General features: G+C 40.1%; 1 long non-coding RNA gene across 2 annotated transcripts in view; it reads right to left on the reverse strand.

Moving 5' to 3' along the window:
- Window positions 1–435: 435 nt before the first annotated feature.
- LOC134736072 (uncharacterized) overlaps window positions 436–26,958 on the reverse strand; it is a 260,798-nt gene continuing 234,275 nt past the window's right edge. Inside the window, exon 4 of one of the 2 annotated variants that reach the window (XR_010119767.1) lies at window positions 436–1,571. This is a non-coding gene — a long non-coding RNA (uncharacterized lncRNA). The remainder of the gene's footprint in view (window positions 1,572–26,958) is intronic. The other variant, XR_010119768.1, reaches the window with a different exon arrangement.

Raw genomic sequence — 26,958 nt, forward strand, 5'->3', positions numbered from 1 at the left:
AGAAAAGATGCAAATAACCCATATGACCTTTAACTACAGTCCTCAGGTAAGTGACAGCAACAACTGAGATATTTTCTTCAGGCTAATAAATTTAACATGATTTAATGAAAAAAATGAAGAAAAACACAAGCTAGGCTTGCAAAGTTTCTGTGAGAAATCCTCCTTTAGAAATTATGCCAGCTTTCAAGGACTTCATGTCTAAAACACCAAAAGCAATGGCAACAAAAGCCAAAACTGACAAATGGGATCTAATTAAACTAAAGAGCTTCTGCACAGCAAAAGAAACTACCATCAGAGTGAACAGGCAACCTACAGAATGGGAGAAAATTTTTGCAAGCTACTCATCTGACAAAGGGCTAATATCCAGAATCTACAATGAACTCAAACAAATTTACAAGAAAAGAACAAACAACCCCATCAAAAAGTGGGCAAAGAACATGAACAGACACTTCTCAAAAGAAGACATTTATGCAGCCAAAAAACACATGAAGAAATGCTCATCATCACTGGCCATCAGAGAAATGCAAATCAAAACCACAGTGAGATACCATCTCACACCAGTTAGAATGGCCATCATTAAAAAAATCAGGAAACAACAGGTGCTGGAGAGGATGTGGAGAAACAGGAACACTTTCACACTGTTGGTGGGACTGTAAACTAGTTCAACCATTGTGGAAGTCAGTGTGGCGATTCCTCAGGGATCTAGAACTAGAAATACCATTTGACCCAGCCATCCCATTACTGGGTATATACCCAAAGGACTATAAATCATGCTGCTATAAAGACACATGCACACGTATGTTTATTGCGGCACTATTCACAATAGCAAAGAGTTGGAACCAACCCAAATGTCCAACAACGATAGACTGGATTAAGAAAATGTGGCACATATACACCATGGAATACTATGCAGCCATAAAAAATGATGAGTTCATGTCCTTTGTAGGGACATGGATGAAATTGGAAAACATCATTCTCGGTAAACTATCGCAAGGACAAAAAACCCAACACCGCATGTTCTCACTCATAGGTGGGAATTGAACAATGAGAACACATGGACACAGGAAGGGGAACATCACACTCCAGGGACTGTTGTGGGGTTGGGGGAGGGGGGAGGGACAGCATTAGGAGATATACCTAATGCTAAATGACGAGTTAATGGGTGCAGCACACCAACATGGCACATGGATACATATGTAACAAACCTGCACATTGTGCACATGTACCCTAAAACCTAAAGTATAATAATAAAAATTAAAATTAAAATTAAAAAAAAAAGGAATTATGCCAGCTTTTCATGGAAAGCAATTGCAACACAGCAGAAAGCGATCTGCTCATGGAACCCACCCCAAGTGAGGTGAAGGTGTTATGATTGGTAGACGTCCCTGCCAACCATTTCTGTCCTAAAAGAGGTTATAGGAGAGCCCAGAATATCTCTCTTACCTTTGCAACTGACTTCACTCATCTACTTCTCCAAAGGTTTAGATTTGCCCAGAAAAGAATGAAAAGGAAGAAGTCTCACCAAAGCTGAGGGCTGAAAACCATGTTGGTAATCTCCAAATGTTGTGGTTCTAAAAGAACAGAGGGCAATGGAAAAAAACAAAACATTTCAGATATAAAGTATCTAAAATATACTTACCATAAGACCTAAAAGCCCATTATGAGGAGAAATAACTTTATGTGTTATAGGACATAACAGAAGATGTAACAAATGGATAGGTGCATCATGTTCACTAAAGGGAAGATTCAATATCTTTACAATGTTTGTCATCCTTAAATTAAGCTCTATATTCCATGGAAATCACCTATCAAATCACAATACAGCACACAATATCCTTAAACTGGACAAGTTGATTCTTATTTCATATGGAATGTAAGTGGCCAAGAATCGCTAATAATATATTGAAGAATACTAATAAAGATGGGGACATCTCCTAGTAAATAGCAAGACATTAGAAAGATTGGTGGAACACTGGATAGACTACACTTAGCAGAATAAGGAGACAGGAAATAGAGGAATATATAAAAAGACATTGACAATATGGCAGAAATTTGGTGTACAACGGTGGGAAAGGAACAGGCTAGTCAACAAGCAATTGTGTATAGAAATGGGGGGAAGAGGGTGGCAGATCCCTTCATCACACTACCAAAAAAAAAAAAAAGAATTAAAAATCTGGCGGATTAAAAATCTAAATTTGTGCTGGGTGTAGTGGCTCACGCCTGTAATCCCAGCACTTTTGGAGGCCAAGGCGGGTGGACCACTTGAGGTCAGCCATTCAAGACCAGCCTGGCAACATGATGAAACCCCGTTTCTACTAAAAATACAAAAAATAGCCAGAGGTGGTGGCACACGCCTGTAATCCCAGGTAGTAACGAGGCTGAGGCACAAGAATCACTCGAACCCGGGAGGCAGAGGTTACAGTGAGCCAAGATTACACCACTGAACTCCAGCCTGGGCCACAGAGTGAGACTGTCTCAAAAAAAAAAAAAAAAAAAAAAAAAAAAAATATATATATATATATATATATATATATATATATATATATATATATAAATTTAAAAGGAAAATGCCCAAACAACTAGAACAAAGTACATTAAAATATTTTTATGATCTTGGACTGGGGAAAGTTTCCTGAAGATACTAAATGCATAAATTTTAAAGGAGAATATTGGAGTACCAAACTGCAAGAAAGTCAAAAGTTTCTGTATAAGAGAAGACATTGGAAACCACGCTAAAAGATAAGCCACAGACGAACAGATGTTTAAAAGGAATCAAACCCTAAATGGATTATTTCCTACTCCCACAAGAAGTCCTGCAAATTAATAAGGAAACAGAAGACTTAGAACAAAGTGATCAAGTAATATAAGAAGGTGATTCAGAGTAAAGGAGATTGAACAACTAAAAATATGAAAATTTGTTCAAACCCTAAAAATTAAGAAAGTATGCCTTTAAACAACATTTCATACCAATTAGAATGGTTAAAAGAATTACAAGATAGGATAGCACCAAGTGTTTTCAAGATGGTGGAAAATGAAATTTTTCACACTCTTTAGATAATTCTGTAAATCTGTTAAACTATTTTGGAAATACCTAGTAAAGTTGCAAATGTACCTCATTGTGATATTACAAACTAGTAGTTTCATACACACAAACAAAAAAAGCTCATAAATAACCCACAATACACAAAGTATCATTTGCAGTTAAAATAAAAACCACAATAACCTTAATGTCAGGGCATATGTACAACAGTGAAAAATAAATGAATAGATGTACATATGTGAACCTGGATACATCTCAAAAAAGCATACATGACAGCCTGGGCAACACAGTGAGACCTCCGTCTCTCTAAAAACAATAAAAAAAAATTAGCCAGGCATGGTGGCACATGCCTGTATTCCCAGTTACTCAGGAGGCAGAAGTTGGAGGATTGTTTGAGCTCAGGAGGTTGAGGTTGCAATAAACTATGACCATGTCACTGCAGTCCATCCTGGGTGACAGAGAGGGGCTCTGTCAAAAAAAAAAAAAAAAAAAGACAGAAGAAAAAAACAAGTGGTATAAATATATAGTTATTTATGCATTTTTGTTAAAAAGAGAAAGCTATACTACAGATTGGCTCAGGAGACTAAGGCAGGAGGAGAGAGGACCCCTTGAGCCCAGGAGTTCGAGTCCATCTTGGGCAACCTAACAAAACCCCACCAAAAACAAACAAACAAAAAAAGCCTGACTGATTTGGAAAGATAGATTCTCCACTACTTGACACTACTTGAGGACAGTGGGTATTTCTAGGGAGGATGAAAAAGTAAACTGTAAGTGTGGCTTCAACTGTATATGTTATATTTTATTCCTGGGGAAAATTGGAGCTTCGGTAAATACGGCAAAAATGTTAGTATTCGTTAAACATGAGCGTTGGATTTATGAATGTTCCCCATATTACTCAAAAAGATTTTTTTTAATTTAAGAAGCTCAGTTGATTGGGTTCAGCAAAATATGTCGATGGCAGATTTAATTCAAAATTGGAAAGAAATCTGTTACTGTTTTATTCCAAGATTAGCCTTATTTTATCTTGCATTTTAATCTTTTCCCCTTACATTTTATTTCCATTAAACGACACTGCCTAAAATATAACAATTCCAAATAAAAGCAACCTCACGTATAATGTAATTTAATGTGCAATAATGTCAAAAGTCACATCCCATGGCAGAGATGGAAAAAGGCAGAATTTCAGAATTTCTTACAAAAACATATTGCCTGAGTTACAATATGTCAAACAATAAAGTGAATAAATTCAAACCTTGAAAGGTCAAGGAATAATAAAACCATCTCATTATGCATTTACTAAAATGAGCAAACTTATATACTTCATAAAACTTATGAATTGCTGCTGTTTGCAACTGTATGCTGTACAGTTTTCATTTCTCTTTTCTATTCTTCATGACATTTTCATGATATTTGGAAAGAAAAATACAAAAACATGAATTAGAAACCACTCATTTTCTCTCCAAAAAAAAAGGAAGGAGGAAAGGGTGGGGGAACCAAAAAAAAGTAGGAAAATCCTGCTAGCATATGTTCGTTGCAAGGTCAAGTGAAATTTGTGATTTCAGGACTTATCTTAATTGAGCTCCATTTGATCTCCCAGTTTTTATATTTTAATAATTTGTGCAATAAGCAGTGTTCTAAATTAAAGTAAGAACTGCTCTTGTACGCAGGATTGTTTAACCAGATGGCTTTTTGATCTCACTTGGTTAAATCTTGGAGAAATATTTGTAAGAGTGAGGGTTCCCACCCCCCATCCACCATGAGCTGCGGAGAAACTGCAGCTTATCAATATGGCTTGAAGGAGTTAGAAGACCTTTTCACAAGTCTCTTCTAATCAACCCAACCCTGCAGTCTGGCAGCATGGAGCACTCTTAATACCAGGTACTTGAAAGAAAAAGAAGTTCTTTTTAAATAAAACAAACTGGCAATGGAACAAGAGGCAACTGCTAACCGTCCTTCCCCCTAATTTTCATCGCATGCCCATGGTCTGTAAATGCTTCCTCTTGGGTCAAGCATGGTTGGTCCCCAATGACATGGCCATGGATGGTGATAGAACTGGCACAGGTGTGTTTCATCCCCAAGGATGCCACCAGGGGAGGGCAGAGAGAATGGAACTGATTCTCAGAATATCATCCCTACAGGATGGATGAGGAATTCCCAAGGTTATGATAAAGTGGAGGCATATATTGTCTTGTCTTGTATATATTAGTGGATACAAGTGCAGTTATGTTGCATGGGTACATTGTATAGTGGTGAAGTCTGGGCTTTTAGTGTATCCATCACCTGAGAAATGTACATTATACCCACTATATAATTTCTTATCCTTCACCCCCTTCTCACTTTCCTATCCTTCCCAGTCTCTAATATCTATTATTTCACACTCTATGTCCAGCTGTACACATTATTTAGCCCCCTCTTATAAATGAGAATATGTGGTATTTGACTTCCTGTTTCTGAGTTATTTCTCTTAAGACCATGGTGTTCATATACCACATTTTCTTTCTCCAATCATCCACTGATGGACACTTAGGTTGATTCCATATCTTTGTTATTGTGAATAGTGCATTGTTCAAAAGAAGACATAAAAATGGCCAAACATATGAAAAAATGCTCAACATGACCAATCATCAGAGACTTGCAAATTAAAACAATGATGAGATATCATCTTACTCCTGCAAGAATGGCCATTATTAAAAAGCCAAAAGGATCACAAATGTTGGTGAGGATGCAGAGAAAAGGGAACTGTTATACACTGTTAATGGGAGTGTAAATTAATACAACTTCCATGGAAAACAGTATGGAGATTTCCCAAAGAACTAAAAATAGAACCACCATTCGATCCAACAATCCCACTACTGGGCATCTACCCAAAGAAAAAGAAATCATTGTATCAAAAAGACACCTGCACCTGTATGAAGGTACTTTATAATCCTCCCTGCAGCTCGTGAACACGCAAAGCAAGCAGGAACGTGTCCTCTTTTCCTCCCTTCTCAAATCTCTCACCTTTCACAGGATGGTTTATTTCTCATTGCCTTACTTCTCCTACTTTAGAGAAGTAGCAGGTTTGAACATCAGTGGCCCTTCTTCTTGATCATGCTGAAGGTGACACGTTGTAACAACACTTAGGAATTAAAATGGGTATGGCCATGTGTCCCAACATGGCCTCTGGTACATATGTTAACAGTATACATTCTACTGTGGCTACTAAAGGCTGGGAAGCATAGAGAGCAGGGGAGACCAGGGAGAGGTTGGTTAATGGATATGAACTTACTACTAAATGGGAGGAATAAGTTTCTGTGTGCTGTAGCATTGTAGGGTGAACCACGATTATCAATAATTTAGGGTGTATTTTCAGAAAGCTAGAAGAGAGGATTTTTAATGTTCCCAACACGAAGAAATGATAAACGTTTGAGGTGATAGATATGCTAATTAACCTGATTTGACATGACACATTGTATACATGTATCAAAATATTCCTCTGTACCCTATAAATATGTACAATTGTTACCTGTCAAGTAAAAATAAAAGGAAAACATATATATTCTAAAGCAAATCCTGGTATGATTTAACATTTTCTTCTTCTCAAGTTGAGATGGTCATAAAGCACACAGTTATAGAAATGTCACACACATCTAAAACCAGCCAAGGGAGATTTTTTTAATGTGTAAGGACACTGAAAACATATTACTCAGGAAGCCTTCCTGGAAATACATAAACACTTGGAGATGTGCTCCAATCAAATGAGAGCCCAATCAATTGAAGTCGATTCATTTAATCAATTAAATGATATTAAATAAGAGACCAATCAATTAAAATCAGTTTCAATTTTTTTTACAATTTACTATGAAAGGCAGTAAGGCATGAGAGGAGAAGTGCTAAATAAAGGGTCGAAAGAACTTATACCAGTGTGATAAATTATGATTATGTAATTTTTTAAAGGTATATATATTTGAAAATTTTTCTTGAGAAAGCAGAAGAAATAATGCTAACACACAGGTAAAATTTAATGGATGACAAAATGAAAAAATCATAAAACTGATAAACAGATTCAGGTATAAATCTCTGACTCCCTCTTAAAAATGTTCAAGAGGAAAAAAAGATAAAAATAGAGATGGAGAGAAAGAGAGATTGCTAAAGTAGAAAACAATAGAACTGATAAATGGGCTATAATTACAGATAAGGATGACATGACAGAATCTTAGAAGTACTTAGTAGAACACTATCCTATTAAGTTTTAAAATCCGTATAAAATCCATGCTTAAAATATAAATTTATAAATTAAGAAAATTTAGACTAACTAAAAAGACCAATTACCACGGAAGAAATCTAACATGTTGTTAAGGATCTTGACTTCAAAAAAGGCAAATTTCCCCTTCGAAGAATTTTGGAGAATTTATTTCTCAGCACTTTTTACCACTGGGTGTGCACTCCTGTCTTGTTGGATCCAGGTGGCTTAATGAGTCGACCAATCATATTTGAGAAGGAGGAACATGGTCGTAGGTGGAGAAGAAATAATTTTAAAACCAGCTGTCTTAGTCAGATGGCCAACCTATTTTTATATCCCTGTGGCCAGTGGGTGTGGCTGTCATCCCAGCATGCACACCAGCTGTAGAATTATGGGGGGCTACCTTCTTCCCAGAGCTAGGCACCCTCAGAGAGGTGGTGCAACAGCACAGGTGGCACAGGATGACACAGGTGGTCTTCAGCTGAACAAACAGATTCAAGCTATCAATGTCACTGTGAAATCTGAGACTGAATGCCTGTAAATCAAAGAAAATGACTGAGCCAAGTCTCAATCAGGAGGTTGAGGTTTATTAGGAGGTTTATTTATTAGGAGGTTTATTTGCTGTATTAGTCCATTTTCACGCTGCTAATAAAGACATACTTGAGACTGGGGAATTTATAAAGAAAAAGAGGTTTAATGGACTCACAGTTCCACGTGGCTGGGGAGGCCTCACAATCATGGCAGAAGGCAAAAGGCATGTGTTACATGGTGGCAGACAAGAGAGAATGAGAACCAAGGAAAAGGGGTTTCCCCTTATAGAACCATCAGCTCTCATGAGACTTATTCACTACCACAAGAACAGTATGGAAGAAACTGCCCCCCATGATTCAATTATCTCCTACCAGGTGGCTCAAGTCTGTAGTTCCAGCACTTTGGGAGGCTGGGGCAGGAGGCTCACTCGAGGCCAGGTATTTGAGTCCAGCCTCGGCAATATAGAGAAACATCACACACACACACACACACACACACAGACACACACTCTTAGACATTAGAATTGCACAATCCTAACATAGGAAGCAATCACATCATGTTTATGCTTATTTATAGCAACATGTTTATGCTTATTTACTTTATATTATTGGACAATTTTCCAGAAACTGTTCTAAGCCCTTTATGATGTTAATACTATCCCCATTTTGAAGATGAGAAAACCAGGGCACAAAGGGATTATGTGACTTGCCCAAAGTCACGTAGGCAGTGAGATACAGGCTTAAACTTTTAATTCTGGAATACTTTTATGTTCACAAAATATTGAAAAGGCTATTAAAGAGAGCTCTTGTTTACCCCACATCCCTTTCCCTCTGTTAGCATCTTGGACTGCCATGACACATTTGTTGCAACGAAGTCACCCATTACTTTTAGTAAACTCCAGACATTATTCCAATGTCCTTAGATTTTCCCTGATGTCCCTTTTGTATTCCAGGATCTCACCCAGGACACCACATTGCAGTGAGTCATCAAGTCTCCTTAGACTCCTCTGGCTGTGACAGTTTCTCAGACTCTCCTTGCTTTTTATGACCATAATGGTTCTGAGAAGAACTGTTTAGGTATTTTTTAGAATGCCCTGCAATTTGGGCTTATCTGGCACCTTTCTCATGATTAGACTAAGGTTAGGTGTTTGTGGGAGAAAGACCACAGAGGCAAAGTGCCGTGTTCCTCACATCACATTAAGGGTTCGACTCTCAACACGACTTATGTGAAAGGAAAATATCTTGGGCCCTTAAAATGACTAAGCTAAAGGGAAAAGTCCAGCTGGGAACCGCTTAGACCAAAGCTGCCTCCCATTCTATTCAAAGTCACCCCTCTGCTCACTGAGATAAATGCATATCTGATTGCCTCCTTTGGAGAGGCTCATCAGAAACTCAATAGAATGCAACCTTTTGTCTCTTATCTACCCATGACCTGGGAGCCCTGTCCCCACTTTGAGTTGTCCCGTCTTTCCGGACCAAACCAATGTTCATCTTACATACGTTGATTGATGTCTCATGTCTCCCTAAAATGTATAAAACCAAGTTGTGCTCTGACCACCTTGGGCACATGTTGTCAGGACCTCCTGAGGCTGTGTCATGGCCACGCGTCCTCAACATTGATAAAATAAACTTTCTAAATTAACTCAGACCTGTCTCAAATATCCGGGGTTCACATTTTCGTAACCATGGAGGGATTCTGAGTTGTGGGATATGATGAGGTTTCTCTTCAAATAGCCTGATCAATCCTTTATTCTTTAATTCATAGTACCCCCCCCCCCCCACACACACACACACCCCTTTTTCCTTTTTCTCTTTTTTCCTTTCTGCCTTTGTTACATGCCCGGACACACCACAGTACCAGGCTTATCAGTATCAGCTCACATTCCTTTCTTTATTTGGAAGCAAGACTAGCTCTCTGGCTCACTGCAGACAGCCCTTCCCCTTTTCCCCTCTCTCCCTTACGCGCCCACCTTATCTAAAGAGAGTTCAAATGTTTAGCCAACCCAGATTAGTTCAAATTGTGCCACCCGACCCCAGCCAATGGGGAAAGGATACCGGGGCAGGACTTGCATCAGGAATAAAGGCTTTCATGTCCCTTTGTTCAGGTGTGCTCTCATGGTGACTGGCCAAGGAGAAGCACCCCTCTGCGCAGAAGTAAAATTGCTTTGCTAAGATTCCTTTGTTTCAGTGTTCAATTTCCTTAGGATTTTGAGTGTTATTCCCAACATGAGTGGAGGTGCCCCTGACCTTTGACAAATCTCCTATTGGTGCTTGGTAACAGTTTGAGGTAACTTTATGGCTCAAACCAATAGGACAATTTGGTGAGGTCTGGAAGCACCCACTCCGGAGAATCCCTGACCTCCCACTGATGATGCTGACGTGGTCACCTGGCTGAGGCCATGACTGTCAGGTTTATCCACTGTAAAATGACTTCTTCCTCTCCTTTGCACATTGTACTCTTTGGAAATAAGTCTCGAAGCACGGCCTACACTCAAGGGAGGAGTAGAGCATGGATTTTCACACAAGACGTGTGTTCTTAGCCATTACACAATCACAAAACTGGGAATCACTAAATGATGGGAAAAACAAATTGAGTTCCAATTCTGTCTTCCCATCCTCTTTTAGTTGGTTTTGTGTGCTTCTGAGAAGCACACTCCCTCATGGGAAACCTTTGGTCTAGGAGCGAGACCCACAAGTCAATAGAACAAAGGTTATAGTATGAGGTTATGCATAGAAATAGCAAAGAATATTGCTGCTGGGTGTTCAGAGAAGGTCTGGCTGAGGGGGTGACCTTTCTGCTGAATCTTGTTGAATAGGTAAGAGTTATCCAACATAAAGGTAAATTATTGCCAACTAAGAAACCACCCATGCTAAGAGCTGAAGACTTGAGTAGAGACTTAAGTTCACTATTCTTGGAGCCCAGAGTGCTAGAAGTGAGGCACCAAGTGACAGACCTGAAAAGAAACTCACAAAGCACATCACAAAGAAATCTGAAGTTCAAGACTCAAGACTTGAACAGAAACATCTGGCAGCTAGTGGGATTTGAGAGCTGACGTTGGATCTTTAATTTCCAATAGAGAACATCAATATATCAGGGTACCAACTCACTTGGTTTCTAAAGCCATGGCTTACTCAACTGTAGAACATCTACAGTCCAGACCCTTGCTAAGGGATGTAGTCTTTTTATTTTTATTTTATTTTATTTTTTTAGACACAGGGTCTCACACTGTTGCCCAGGCCGGAGTGCAGTGGTGCTATCATATTTCACTGCAGCCTTGAACTTCCTGGGCTCAAGCTATCCTCCTGCCTCAGCCTCCTGAGTAGTTGAGAATGCAGGTGTGTGCCACCATACCCAGCTAATTTCTTTTAACTTTTTGTAGAGACAAGGTCTCGCTACATTGCCCAGGCTAATCTTGACCTACTGGCCTCAAACAATCCTCTTACCACAGCCTCCCAAAGCACTGAGATTACAGGCATGAGCCACTGTATCCAGCCCAGGGGATACAGTCTTAAGCTACGAGCTGTCTGAGTCTTAACAAAATCTCAGTGGACTAAAAACTGGTGAAAAACCAACTAAAATAATGGGATACCCATTGTCACTCATCACATTAGCAAAGATTAACACATTTCAAATACCCTTGAAAATATGGTTCTTGGCTGTTCCTGTTCAACATTCAAAATGTATATGCCCTTTGAAATAACAATGTCATTTTCATAGTATAACCTGTAAATTAAGCTACAGCTGCACTCAACCAAATGTACAAACAGGTTCATACAATTATATTTCACAGCGTTTTTTTTCTAGTAGCAGAAGCTGGAAACAAAGTTAATGTCCACCAAAGGAAAGAAGAAAAGAAGGAGGGAAGGAAGGAAGGGAGGGAGGGAAAAAGGAAGGAAGGAAGGGAGGGTGGAAGGAAGGAAGGGAGGATGGAAGGAAGGAAGGAAGGACATTAAATCCTCTGGTACTTCATACTGAGTTCCTGTACATTTCAGTGTGATGATAATTTAAAATGCCAATAGATAATGTTAAATAAAGGAGAAGTTACAAAATAATGACTGTAGACAGGTCCCATTTGTACTCCATCATATCTCATATATAAATACATATATGCAAAGCCCAGAACACTTATGAAGAGACACACAACTAACTGTTAAAATTTATTTCTGGAGAGCAGGATGGGAATAATTTGATCCCTTTATATTCTTTTATTTAAAAATCTCTTTCTCAACCGTTCAGTTTATGAAGTAATTTTTGTGGGAAATTGTAGGAGGCCGTTCCAGGCATCTCTCCTCCCCAGTATTTTGCATCATTAGATCAAAGGCACCTTTCAGAATGCTGTCAGCTTAAAAATTATTATTCTGGGCTCCCAAAGATAGATTTGCCCTCTCTGCTTTGCATTTTCGTGTCCTGGGGTTGGCTCGCTGAGGAGGCCTCATGTGTCTGTAGGTTTAGGACTGTTTTCCTTTATCAACCACAAGAAAACCACTGTTCTCCCTGACAAACTTGTGTGGGCTTATATGTGCATACTCTCACACACACACACACACACACACACACACACACACACACACACACACTATTAAAATGTAAAATCTCACCAAAAGCTTTTGAACGAAGTAAAAACTCATTAATTTATATTTTCTTTTTAGCTTAAATTAGAGGCACACATGAGGTAAGTGAAAGAAAGAAAGAGGGAGGGAGGTAGGGAGGGAAAGAGGGAGGGAGGAGGAAGGAAGGAAGGGAGGAAAGGGGGAAAACGAAAAGAAGGTGCGAGGGACAGAGGAAGGAAGGAAGGAAGGAAGGAAGGAAGGAAGGAAAGAAGGAAGGAAGGAAAGAAGGAAGGAAGGAAAGAAGGAAGGAAGGAAGGAAGGGAGGGAGGGAGGAGAAGGGAAAGGAAGGAGGGAGGGAGGGAGGAAGGGAGGAAGGAGGGGAGAAAAGAAGGTAAAAGGAAGGGAGGAAGGAAGGAAAAGAAAAGGAGAGGAGAGAAATCAGTGAGGGAGTAACTGTAAATAAGATGGTTGAGACTATAACTGGATAAATGAATTAATAAAGTTGTATGTAATTTGAGGTCTCTGATAAATTTCTTCCACTTAATTTTCATATATTTTTTATGAAACCAGTCTAACCACTGAGTACCATTTTTCTTTCCCGCACTGTAGGTTAATTTTAAAGATACATTAGTGGTCCACAGCCAGGAAAGGATGCTAATGTCAGCGGCCTGCATGGACCATAAATAAACATTTCAAAGGAGCAATGGTGCATTCAGGAACGGTCTCTCAAATTGCATGCCCAAAGGTGGCATGTGGAGCCAACACCAGGTAAAAGACTGCAGGGTGATGAGAGGGAGCATGGATTGAGCCATCGGGCCTGTGCTGACTCCAGCCTTTGCATGGAGCTGGCCCGCTTATGCTTGAAGCCTTGTCTTCTACAGGGAAAAGGAACAGGAATGCTGGGTATGGGGGGTGGACACCAGGTGACAGGATTAAGTAAGGTTTTTAAGGGAGACGGCATGGGGGAAAGGAGCAAGACTTGAGGCAGAGGAGGGAGCCAGCCAGGCTGCTTGGGAGAGGCATGCTTCTGTCCCGGTAAAGGCCAGACCAGAGCAGCCAGTCCAGGGGGGTCCGACTCCTTCCAGGAATGGGGAGGAGGAGCTAGGGGCATCGGCAGGAGGAAATAAAGTCACAGAGGTGAAGTAGAGGTGGAGGAGGTCTGATGGGGGCGGCGCCTCAGAACCGCATGGGGACTCTGGCTTTGACTCTAGAGAAATGGTGGCCACTGCAGTGTTTTGAGTCAAGGGCTGGCATCATCAGATGAACAGGGTTTCCCAATCAAAGGCTCCCTTCGGCTGCTGTGCTGAGGGTATTTGGTTTGGGGGAGGCTTCTGCAGAAATCCGGAGAGAGATGGTCCATTGCGGCTCAGACCAGAAGGGTGAAGGAAAGGTTTGGCTGCGGATCTAATGTGAACACACTGAGATTTAGAAAGGTGAGAGATTGGGCCAAATTCATGATGAGAAGTGGGATCCACAGTTTAAACTCGGATCTGCCCTAAAGCAAAGGCTTTTTTTTTTTTTTTTTTTTTTGAGATGGACTCTCACTCTGTTGCCCAGGCTGGAGTGCAGTGACAGGATCTCGGCTCACTGCAGCCTCCACCTCCAGGATTCAAGTGATTCTCCTGCCTCAGCCTCTAGAGTAGCTGGGATTACAGGCGCCTGCCACCATGCCCAGCTAATTTTCATATTTTTACTAGAGACAGGGTTTCACCATATTGGCCAGTCTGGTCTCGAACTCCTGACCTCAAACGATCTGCCCACCTTGGCCTCCCAAAGTGTTGTTGGGATTACAGGCATGAGCCACCGCGCCTGGCCAAGCAAAGATAGTTTCTGGGACAGCTGTTTCCGCCTTGACAGGGATCCAGACTGCTTCCACCTTTGCAAAGCTCAACAAAAAAATCTCATTTCAAGAATGTTGCCTTGTTGAGCAGTGGAGGGAAGAAATAGTGAGGTGTTATCCAAAGGGTATGAAGTTTCAGATAGACAGGAGGAATAAGTTTTTGAGATCTCTTATGCAGCAAGATGACTACAGTTAACAAAAATTTATTGCATATTTCAAAATAGGTAAGAGATTCAATTTCAAACATCTTATCACAAAAAATGATAAGTAAATGAGATGATGGATATGTTAATAGTTTAATCATTCTACAATGCATACAGATAGCAAAACATCACATTGTGCCTCACAAATGTATACAATTATGATTTGTCTATTAAAAATATTATTAGGCCTGGTGGGTTGGCTTACGTCTGTAATCCCAGTGGTTTGGGAGGCTGAGGAGGAAGGATCGCTTGAGCCCAGGAGTTGAAGATGAGTCTGGGCAATGTAGCAAGACCCTAATTCTATAAAATAAAAAAAATTAGTGGTGTACACCTGTAGTCCCAGCTACTCAGGAGGCTGAAGTGGGAGGATTGCTTGAGCCTAGGATTTCGAAGCTGCAGTGAGCCATGATCACACCCTGCTACACAGTGAGACCCTGTCTCTAGTAATAATAATAATAATAATAATAATAATAATAAACAAAAATTAAAGAATGTTGCCTTAGATTTTGCAGCAGCGGAGTGCTAGCAAAGGCCATGTGTTCGGGGGCTTCTCTTGGATTTATGAGAATCAGGTGCACAGAGGAATTACGTATAGGAGGTCTGATGCTTGCGGTTTATCAATACAAAGCTGGAATACGCATTGTAAGCAATTTACAAAGGAATGAATCATATTAATACAGAATGCCTGCTGGATCCAACTGGTTACACAGTATTCAAGTGCTCCCAACCACAATCTGTTCTACATCAAAATAATTCATTTAACCTCTTGCTTATCAATGACTTTGCTATGTGAGCCAGTGATATTCAGGAAACTGGTGCATATCATGAACTTTTCCTGTACTCCTCACAACCCTTCATGGTTCTCAGAGGCATGGTTCTCAAGGCAGGCTGGTTTCTTTTTAACCAAGTTAAGACTGCATTCTGTTAAAGAGATAAAAATACGTTTTCATGGTTCAGGTAGTGTTGGGCTGAGACCATCCACACTTGGGATACAGATCTGTCCACATTGCCCTCTTCTCCAGATGTTTTCAGTGACCAACCACCTCGGACACTGCAAAGTGAAGGAAAACGTTTTGCCTCAACATAAAAAAAAAATGTTATGAGGTCATTAAAAATTCTGAGGAAAGCAGAAAAGATAAAACCTCCATAGGAACAAAATATACTTATTTTTGCGCACGTTTCTCCCTTTGTGTATTTACTTATTTTACATAAGTATCACATAGAAATAAATTCAGACATAGAAGCTACAATGTTTCACATAATGATCTACCCACTTAAGGGAAGAAATAAAATATTACTAACGACTGCAGTCTCCTGTGTATACTTTTGCAACCAACCTTCACTCCCCTCCACCTCGTAGTAATTCATCCCTCTCTTGAATTAATCCTTTAATCTGTTCCATGCACTGCTTTACACTTTTACAATAGTGTTTGTCACACTCCACTTACACACTTGATGTACACAGCTTGCATCTGCACATGTATTTAGCATCTTTTGCATGCCTTAAACTTTACACTGTATTCTCTTCTATGTGCTCCACAATGCCTTGATCCACACCATGTTTTTGAAGCTCCCCCATGTTGATTATTGAGCTCTCATTCATTCACTTTTCACTGCTGGGTTATAATTCATGCATGACTCTTTCATTCACCCGTTTTAGGTTGAATATTTAATATAATTTACTTTTGCATTCAATTCTGCAATAAACAGTCTTTTGCATGTATGCTTTTGAAAATATGCAAAAAACAGAATTTCAGAGTGGAAGAGTGTTCATGCCCTCAACTTTACCAGATAGCTCCTGTTGCTCTTCAAAATCTGTACAGCCATGAAAACTCTTACCGCCTCCGAGTTCCTCTTGCTTCACGTTCTTCCCAGCACTTGATTTTTTAAAAATAATAAATGACTGTTTTTCCTACCTTCTGGTTTGCTCTTCAGATTGATTGAAATTTCTTTACTATAAGTGTTTTCCTTAACTGGTGAGAAATAATACATTCTGTTTCCCTTCTTTCTGTCTGGGTCTCTTGTCTTTATTGTGTTACGGCTTGAATGTGTAAGTCTGATGAAAATTTCTCTGTGGCTGGACATAGTGGTTCACACCTGTAATCCCAGTACTTTGGGAGGCTGAGGGAGGCAGATTGCCTGAGGTCAGGAGCTTGAGATCAGCCTGGACAACATGGCAAAACCCCATCTCTTAAAACAAACAAACAAACAAAAAACCAGCTGGGTGTGGTGATGTGTACCTATAGTCCCAGCTACTCAGAAGGCTGAGATGGGACAATTGCTTGAACCCAGAAGGTTGAGGCTGCAGTGAGCCAAGATTGCACCACTGCACTACAGCCTGAGCAACAGAGTGAGTGAGACCGTGTCTCAAAAAATTACATAAAAATAAGAAAATTTCTTTGTAGTGATCCAGGTGGGAGCTGTAGCTCCAGTCTTCTCTAAATTCGATTAAATTATTGACGATTAATTCTTCCTCTCTCCTATTCTCTTGAATTTCTGCTTCTGCAAATCCAGTGAGTTCACAGTAGGCATCTATGAGATGTCTTCATCTCTCTTTTTTATTTGGCAACTCTTTTTCTCCTGGTGCTACCTTCTGGATAATCTTTTCAGAAGTACCATCAATCTTTGACCTCAGTCAAATCCACTGAGGTTTTACTTTAATTAATATCTACCCCAGGCATGGCACAGTGGCATGCACCTGTAATCTCAGCACTTAGGGAGGCCAAATCGGGAGGACTGCTTGAGCTTAGGAATTTGAGACCAGCCTCGGCAACATAGTAGGACCTCATCTCTACTAAAAATTAAAAAGAAAATTAGTTGGGCAGGGTGGCATGCACCTGTTTTCCTAGATACTCAGGGGGTTGAGGTGGGAGAATGACTTGAGCCTGGGAGATTGAGGCTGCCGTAAGCCATGATCATGCCACTGCACTGAAGCCTGGGCAACTGATCAAGATTTTGTCTCAAAAAAAAAAAAAAAAAAAAAGAAGCAGCAAGAAAAAGGAAAAAAATCTACTCCATTAAGGTATTTCTAAACCAATAGTGACACATTTCATTTGTAAATGTTCATTCCTTCACTCAAGAAAAAAAAAATTGAAAACTTTATTGAGCTTCTAGTATATTCTAGATGAGAAATATAGTGAAAGAATAAGAAAAAATGTAAACTCGTATCCTCAGTGAATTTTGTATTATACTAAGGGAAGATATAATGAACAATCAATATGAAAAATAAATAAGTGGTCTGGTAGATGGAATAATGCCCTCCTATCCCCAAAGATATCAGGTCCTAATACCTGGAACCAGGAAAGGTTACTTTATATGAAAACAGGCTCTTTGAAAATGCAATTATGGATTTTGAGGTAATGGGATTATCCAGGTGGGCCCTAAATATAATCATGTGTATCCTTATAAGAAGAAAGTAGATATTATTGCACATACATCCAAAGAAAATAAATCACTCTACCATAAAGACATATGCACACATACGTTCACTGCAGCACAGTTCACAATAGCAAAGACATGAAATCAACCTAAATATCCATCACTGGTAGACCAGAAAAAGAAAGCATGGTTCATCTGCACCCTGGAATACTATGCGGTCATAAAAAAGAATGAGATCATGTCCATTGCACTAACATGGATGGAGCTGGAGGCCATGATCCTAAGTGAAGTAACGCAGGAACAGAAAACCAATAACTGTACATTCTCAGTTATAAGTGGAGCTAAACATTGAGGACAGATAGACACACAAAAAAGGGAGCAATAGACACTGGGGCCTACTTGAGGGTGGACAGTGGGAGGAGGGTGAAGATTCAAAAACCACTTATCAGGTACTATGCTGATTACTTGCATGATGAAATAATCTGTATACCAAACACCTGAAACTCGCAATTTTCCTAAACATACCTGCACGTGTAACCCTGAACCTAAAATAATAGTTTTTTTAAAAAGAGTAGGCAGAGAGACATTTGCCACACACAGAGGACAAGACAATGTAGAGAAAGAAAGATCTGTGTGCTGTGCTCATCTTCAAGATGGGATTCAGCCTAAAGGAAGATTTAGATTCAAGCAAAGGAAGGCCAGCTTTTGGTGAAAAGCTGCACGAGGTAAGGAAGGATCCTCCCCTAGAGCCTTCGGAGGCAGCTCATCTGTTCTTGATTTCAGACTCTGGCCTCCAGAGCTATGAAGAAATATATTTCTGTTGGTTTTAAACCACCCAGTTTGTGCTGATTTGCTAAAGCAGCCCGAGAAAGCAAATTCATAACGTTATGAAGAACATTAGAGGGGAGTAGCTAGTGCTTGGGGTAGGGAGTTGCAATTTAGATAAAGTGGTGAGAGAAGACTTCTCTGAGAAGGCAACGTTTGAGCAAAGACCTCAAGAAGGGAGGGGAGAGGATTGTTTCTAGAACCTGGTAATAGCTGGGGAGAGCTTTGCAGTGAGAGTGAGCAGCAGGTATTAGGACCCTGAGGGAGGAGCATTCCTGGAATGCCCTAGGCATCCAGAGTGGCTGTGGATGAGGGAGGGAGGGAGAGTAGTAGGAGGTGGGGCCACCGAAGTCATGGTGGGGACCCATCTTTGCACGTCGCTGCAAGGTTCTCAAATTTTAGGATGCAGGAGAGGGGTATCGTAGGATATTGAGAAGTATCCCTGGTCTCTGCCCAACAAATGCCAGCAGCACCACCCACCCCATTTCCTGTTTCCAGGTTGGGAGGTTGGCACAACTTTGTCTCCTATTTTAAAAGGATTACTCCATCAACTGGGTTTAGAATAACCTTGAAGGCTTTGTGCTGTCAATGCAAGCACTGAAGCAAAAAATACAAATATTATTACTATTATCCTGAAAGACCCAATGGTAGCAGTTTCTAGAAGGTCATGATGAGATTAATGAGGTCATATTCTGGATATGTTTTTAAAGTTCCACAGGCAGGACTTCATGAACTGGATATGAAATGAAGGAGTAGATGAAGATGCCATCATGGCACCCTAGAAAACCTTGGACAATGCTAGCAAATGAAGGTGCAGGCAGCGCTTGATGCAAGTCTTGGTTTCTCATATCCCAGGGGGTGTGGTTGGTCCCTCAGTCCGCATCACCTACTTTAGTCCATGTAAAAGAGTTCTTAGACACTCAGAAACACAAACAGTTTCTAGAACTGAGGACAATTCTATGGTTTATGAAACCATCACGGGTGATGGGCAACAATGTAATGGAATCTGTTGGTGCCATGCGTGCCGATTTCTGAGAAGTGTTGTGAAGCTTTATTGGAACTCTGGTCACTGTTGTCTTCTTTTCTAGATGAGTAGCTCCCAACTCCTTCTGCACCTTAGAACCACCTGGGGAAGTTTAAAGAATCCTGTACCCCAGCTGAATCCCACACCAATGACTTCTAAGTCTCCAAGTGTGGAATCCAGGCATATGTAGTTTTGAAAGTTACCCTTAGATTTTTCCTAAATGTTTTGAGCAACTGTCCATTTTCTCTTCATCTTTATCCCATAAACTAGTGATACCCTACAGGGATTATTCTTTCCCTAGGGATATTTGGCCATGTCTGGAGACATTTTGGGTTGCAATAACCCAGTTAGCATCTGTTGGGTAGAGACCAGGGATGTTACTCAGTACCCAACAATGCACAGCACAGCCCCTACCACAGAGAATAATTTCACCCTCAAATGTCCAAGTTGAGAAAACCTACCCCAAACCCTCAAATGTCAAAGATGAGAATGAGAAAACCTGCCTCAAACCCAAGGAACTTGACTATTGCATTGATGGGTTCATTAATCATTGCCAGACATTTTTAAATGCCTTTCCTCTTTTTTTCGGTGCTTTTGAATTTAATTGACAAATTGAAGGTCGCATGGGAAGACAACAAAGAAATAGAGCAAGAGAGAGATAGAGTACAAACACCTGCGTTGAGTCACCATTTCCTGCAGCCCTGAGTGCCTCTAGTAGCTAGTGAGGGGGACAATTAGCAGTTTTTGAGAGTGATGAGAACAACTATTTGCATGTTCTTTTCCTTCCTGAATTGTGTTTGTGAGAGCCAAGTTAATCATCTGATAGAGCCACATTCACGCGCCAGGTGTTGCAGTTGAACACCAATGTCTGTTTCTTCAAGGTTTCGAAAATGGTGCACGGAAGGGCCTGCTCTTTGCTGAAATCATGCACGTGGATGATGGGAACACTTCCACTCTCAACAGTCACATGGCATCCCTTAGGAAGCTGCAGCGACCTAGAAGCCGTCAAGGACAATTTCCTGAAAGGGGTTTGCTTTTCTGAGTAACCACTTCCTGAGCTTGCTTCTCTGTTTGTGGGACCTTATTTTTCAGACTGGCTCAAATAGGTTATCAATTTGGAGCAACATTGCTCCCCTCCAGGGACATTTGGCCATGTCTGAGGACATTTTTGGTGGTCACAACTGGAAATGGCAGAGTGTGTGTGTCGGGGGTGCTGCTAGCATTTGTTGGGCAGAGGCCAGAGATGCCGCTTAACATCCTACAAAGCACAGGACTGCCTTCCACAATAATGGTCCAGCCCCTGATGTCAATAGTGTCGAGGCTGAGAAGCCCTAGAAAGAGAACAGTAGGATAAAGAAAAAATGAATGAACTTACAAATAATTTCCACTATGTGATTTAGATAGAGGCACAAATATTCCCTCTCTTCTCCAAATATTTCCTCCTTTATCTGTTGATCTTCAAGGGAGTTTTACTGTAAAACTTTGAGCTTGTCTTCATGTTCCAAGAGGGATGGAACCTGAGCTAAAATTTAATACCTGGCTATTCTTGGAGTAGTATTTTAGTTTCTAGAACCTGGGAATAGGCAGTGCCCAACTGATGCTCTTCTCATTTATTTATTAGCCTACTAAGATTTTGTGAATGGTTACAGTAAAAACAATGGTCAAATTGTATTTATCCCAGAACGTCTCTGTCATGTTTGATCATAGACACCTTTAGCAGGGTAATTTTTACTATTCCTTATTCCATTAGGGTGATCAACTCATCCTGGTTTGCCCAATACTGTCACAGTTTCAGGAGTGAAAGTCCCATATCCTGGCAACTTTCTGTATTGTGGGGTGGGTGGTTACCCTGCATTCCATGGAATTGGTTTTCCAAGTAATAATTTTTGTGAAATGCAGCACTGGTGTTTGTTATTTTATTTTATTTATCTGGTATTTTATTTGGTATTTGGTATTTTCTCAAAGGATAACTTGGTAATTAGCATTCTCCCATTGGGAAAATAATTGATCAAAAATCTCTTGCCATGGAATAGACACTTCTTTGTACACATGGTTGGACCTTTAACTAGGGAGAAAAAAGATTATATTTTAACAATTAAGGATACCTATTTTATAGAGTTGTTTCTAAATTATTCCAGCTTTTTCATTTCAATATTAAATTCATTTTTATCAGATTTTATAAAGCTCAAGGACCACTAGAGATGTCCCTAAGAGTAAGGTTTTTGATAATTTAAGGATCTCTTTTTGCGTGCCTGTTAGTATTGTAATCACTTTTTCCTTTTCCAACATAAGATCATACATTAAATTTAAATAATAGCCTTATTAATAATTGGAACCCACTGCAGAGATCCCTGAGAAGGCCCAGAGCCCACATGTTGACCCCAAGTGAGTGCATTCATTGAAATGTCATGTCAGTAATACCAAGAGGGCTGATAATGATACACCCTCTTGTGCTCCTCATCCCACACTTTCACAACATCTTATCAACGAGTTCTAATACAATAAACTTACATGCACTTGATAGAATAATTGCCATTTTAATTTAAAAACTTGGCAGAGGCCAGGTGCAGTGGCTCACGCCTGTAATCCCAGCACTTTGGGAGGCCGAGGTGGGCAGATCACCTGAGGTCAGGAGTTCGAGACCAACCTGGCCAACATGGTGAAATCCCATCTCTACTAATAATACAAAAATTACCCGGGCTTGGTGGGGTGCACCTTTAATCCCAGTTACTCTGGAGGCTGAGGCAGGAGAATTGCTTGAACCTGGGAGGTAGATGTTGCAGTGAGCCGAGATCGTGCCATTGCACTCCAGCCTGGGCGACAGAGTGAGACTCCATCTCCAAAAAAAAAAAAAAAAAAAAAAAACTCGGCAGAGACTGAAATTGTTTGTACCTCCAAGTCTTAGTTTTCCTCTGCAGCTCTAAGCCAGTGGAAAATTGACAAATTCCAGCACAATTTTTGAAAATTATCTATGTGACTTCAAATGTGTTAGTTTACATTCCCAAAATGGATTCACACATGCATACATATGGCAACTGTTGCATATGAAAATGAATGTATCTATAGGAATTCAATATATCTTTACATGTGAATTTAATCCAAATTGATGTGTGTCTGTATATGCATATATACATATATACACACATTTATACATATAGACATACATAGACACACATGAATATATATAGATAAGATAGATATAGATATATAGAGGGATACATAGAGATAGATGGTAGATGAATAGATAGGTAGAAACAGATATAGATATATGTAGAGAGATACATAGGTATACATAGGTAGGTAGGTAGATAGGTAGGTAGGGAGGGAGGTAGGTAGGTATGGGTAGGTAGACAAGTTGATTGATTGATTGATTTCATGCTACACCCTGGAAAGTTACATACAAGTAAATTCCTAATATCAACTCATTTTTATGCCATTTTTTTCTTCTCAAAGTAGAATACTACATGCTTGTATAAAGATTTCTCTCTTTTTAAATATTTCTCTTTCTTTCTTTCTGAGATGGAGTCTCTCTCTGTCGTCCAGGCTGGAGTGCAGTGGTGCAATCTCGGTTCACTGTAACCTCCGTCTCCCAGGTTCAAGCTACTCTCATGCCTCAGCCTCCTGAGTAGCTGGGATTACAGGCACATGGCACCACACACCTGGCTAATTTTGCTACTTTTGTAGAGACAGGGTTTCACCATATTGGCCAGGCTGCTCTTGAACTCCTGACCTCAAGTGATCCACCCGCCTCAGACTCCCAAAGTGCTGGGATTACAGGTGTGAGCCACCATGCCTGGCCTTCCCTCTTTTTTTAATGTGTATAGTTGGAGAATTCTGGATAAATAACAGGGAAATGATATAACTGGATTTACTGAATTAACTCTCAAAACCCTTTTCTGGATTCAGACATTGAGTGGGTTGATTTAGGCCAAGGTCCCCAGATCACAGCCCACAGGCCAAATCTGGCCCACTGCCTGTTTTTATGAATAAAGTTTTATTGGAACAGTCACATTAATTTATTCAGGTATTGTCTGTGGCTGCTTTTGCTGTACAATGGCAGAGTTGCCTATTTATGGCAGAGACTGTGTGGTTCACAAAGCCAAAACATTTACTATCTGGCCCTTTGTAAAAAAATATTTGGGCTGAGTGTGGTGGCTCATACCTGTAATCCCATCACTTTGGGAAGCCAAAGAGGGAGGCTCACTTGAGCCTAGGAGTTCTAGACCAGCCTGGGCAACATATTTTTTAGAGACACTCTCTCTACAAAAATAAAAACTAGCCAGGCGGTTGTGGTGGAGCACACGCCTGTAGTCCCAGCTACTCGGGAGGCTGAGGTGGGAGGATCGTGTAAGACCAGGCGTTCAAGGCTGCAGTGAGCCATGCTTATGATACTGCACTCCAGCCTGAGCGACAGAGCAAGACCCTGTCTCAAAACAAACAAACAAACAAAAAACCAAAAACAAACACAAAAAAACTTTGCTTATCCTTAAGTCAGATTAAAGAGAACCAAGTACAGTTATTTTTAAGAACACATGGTTTGAGAAAGTGAAATACATAGCTTCCACTCAGGTTACAAAGTCACATATATTCAAATATAGTGTTTTCAAAAATTAGAAAAATAAAAAGCCCCCTTTTAAAATCCTGGACTTCTTTGTTTGGAAAAATGGGAACCATTCTGTGTTGACCTTGCCCTGTTCTCCTTCAAGATGCTTTCAGCAGGGGAAACTGGATGAAGAATACAAAAAGGCTTCTTGTACATCATGCTGCAACTTTTTGTAAATCTGTATTTGTTTTAAAATAGGAAAACTTAAAAAAAAAAATAAGCTCAAGCCTGCTTTGCTCTGTTCTTATTGCAGTGACTGCCCCTGTCATTATTGCATGGTTCCCATAAGACGTGGTTGTCTGAGGGCAGCCCCACCAGACAGTCAACAAGTTTTATCACGAATAAAATTCCAAATTTTGTTCTGGATACAACACAAGCCACTGTGGCTTCCATTGCTACAGGCTAACATTGACATAGTGTTTCCCATCTTCCACATTTCACCCTTTAAAGAACTCAATGAGGACTTGCATAATTATTAATACATACAACCTGGCTTTATCTTCACTTCCATGCTTTCCATTGCTTTTGTGTTTCACATCTCATTTCCTTTGTGTCTATATGTTGAATTTATATCTGAAGCCATATTCAATGGACATGGGGACATGAGAGCATGCAAGTTAATCAATAGGTCAGCATCGCAATAGTTTGCAGCTGTGACAGGATGCCCAGGAGTCCAGATTTCCAGGTCTGTCAATGTCAGCTACACTACACATTTGCCATATGACTTAAATCATCCAAACACAAACCACAGTTTCCCCAGGTGTGCCATGACAGGGCGCCAGCAAAGCTGGAGTACCCCCAAGTTCCAAAATGCCAATTTGTTATTTGGCATACAGGGGAGTCACAATAAGGGGAAGTAAAATGATCTAGAATCTTGAATTCATAATTCCCACCTTGTTTTTTGGTGTCATTTATAATGACCACATCTATGTAGTAATGGGAACGACCACAGTGTCTTCATGATGTAATATCCTAAGGCATTTTAGGGAACCTCACCCAGTGGCATCTTTTAGCTACCCCATGGAGGTCAAAAGTTGCTGGTCACACATCCAGCAATTGAATGGCTTGAGGGGAATGAGGTCTAGACTTGGAGTCAGGTATTTGTCTACATGCTTTTTGGAAGAATTAGTAACCCACAAGGTTTGAAGGAGGACAATTTTGTCAATTATACAAACACTGCTGTGCCCCTTAAAACATTCCTAAAAAGTGTTTTCTACTTCATATTATTTCCAAAAAAGCAAATTGGCAAGATAGAGCAAGAATGTTAAAAATGTTGGATGCTTTACAGGTAATTCTGTTTCTGAGTTTTTATGCCTAGGGATGGAATCTTCAATGTGCAGAATTCTTTATGCACAAAAATCTTCATAATTGAACAATATATAACAGCATAAAACTGGACCCAATAGATTCAAAGATAGAAGAAGTGTTATGGCTACAATGGAAGGTATGCTTGATGGAACCTTTTGCAACTATTTAAAATTATGTTGGAAAGTGTATATATTACCCTGGTAAAACATTTCTTATAATTCTGATAATCACTGAATCTGTATCTTAGATCAGGCACTGTAATGGATTACTTTATTTAAATATTTATTATAGCCCTAATATACTATTAAAGCTATTGTGGTACACCTGACAAAACTGGGGCAGGGAGGAGATAAGAATCCTGTCTGAGGTCTCACAGGTATTTCCCAGGGGGGGCGAAAGTCATCACTGACCCTAACAGCTATGCGATGACCCACTAGTCAAGACTACTTCTTCAGGCAATATGCATGATACAATAGTATCTCTTGAGGCCATATGCACGATGCAAAATTATTCATATTATATCATTGGTGCAATATTTTAAGACCTAGATAGATGGAAGCAACAATAACAATAAAAACAATCTCAACAGAAAAATATTAAACTAAATATTAATCATCATAATAATAAATAGTTAAAAGACAATATCACCAATGAGTTAGATTGGCGAAAAGAGTCAAGAAAATACAAACCAGTTTCTGCCACCAGTCAGCAACTACTGTGACAATCCTTGGTGCATATATTTTTATATCCCTTTCTCTGCTTTTTGCCTGTTTACATAGTCCTGCTCGAAAATTGCAGCATGATGGCAGTATCAAGGACTGTGTCAACACTCTGTAAAGAGGATGAGTTGAATGGGGCCATAAGTACAAATGTGATTGTACTTGGGTGAAATTAAAAACTCTACCATGCAGCTGCGCACTAACTGAATTCTCTCTGGCACTGATACTTTACTTCCTCCTCACCGCCGATTATAGAGACTTCCACGAATAAACAAACTCTCTTAGCTCACATATGGGGTCTTCTGTCTGCAGAATTCATGCAGGAATCTTGATTCCATTTCATGATAGTCCCATTCCAGTACTTTCTTTGAGGCAAATTGTTTAGTAGTCTTGGTCACTGCACTGTGACCATTGCTCCCAATGGAAATGAATCAAGGTGCCACGAGAAAGCTTGGAGTAAACAGCAAAGATCACACCACAGAAACTCATTATTATGCAGCGTTCAAGACCAGTACTACCTCTAAATGAAAATTGGACACAGGATCCTCTTTTCTGAAAGTGGCCAGTGGGTTTTTTTCAAAACACGTTTTACAACAGTATCCTGGATGTCACATGCTGTTTGTTTGTTTGTTTGTTTGTTCGTTTGTTTTTGTAGAGAGATGGGGTCTTGCTCTGTTACCCAGGCTGGAGTACAGTGGCACAATCATAGCTCACT

This window comes from Symphalangus syndactylus, chromosome X (assembly GCF_028878055.3).
Source record: "Symphalangus syndactylus isolate Jambi chromosome X, NHGRI_mSymSyn1-v2.1_pri, whole genome shotgun sequence".
In the NCBI taxonomy this organism is placed as follows: Eukaryota; Metazoa; Chordata; class Mammalia; order Primates; family Hylobatidae; genus Symphalangus; species Symphalangus syndactylus.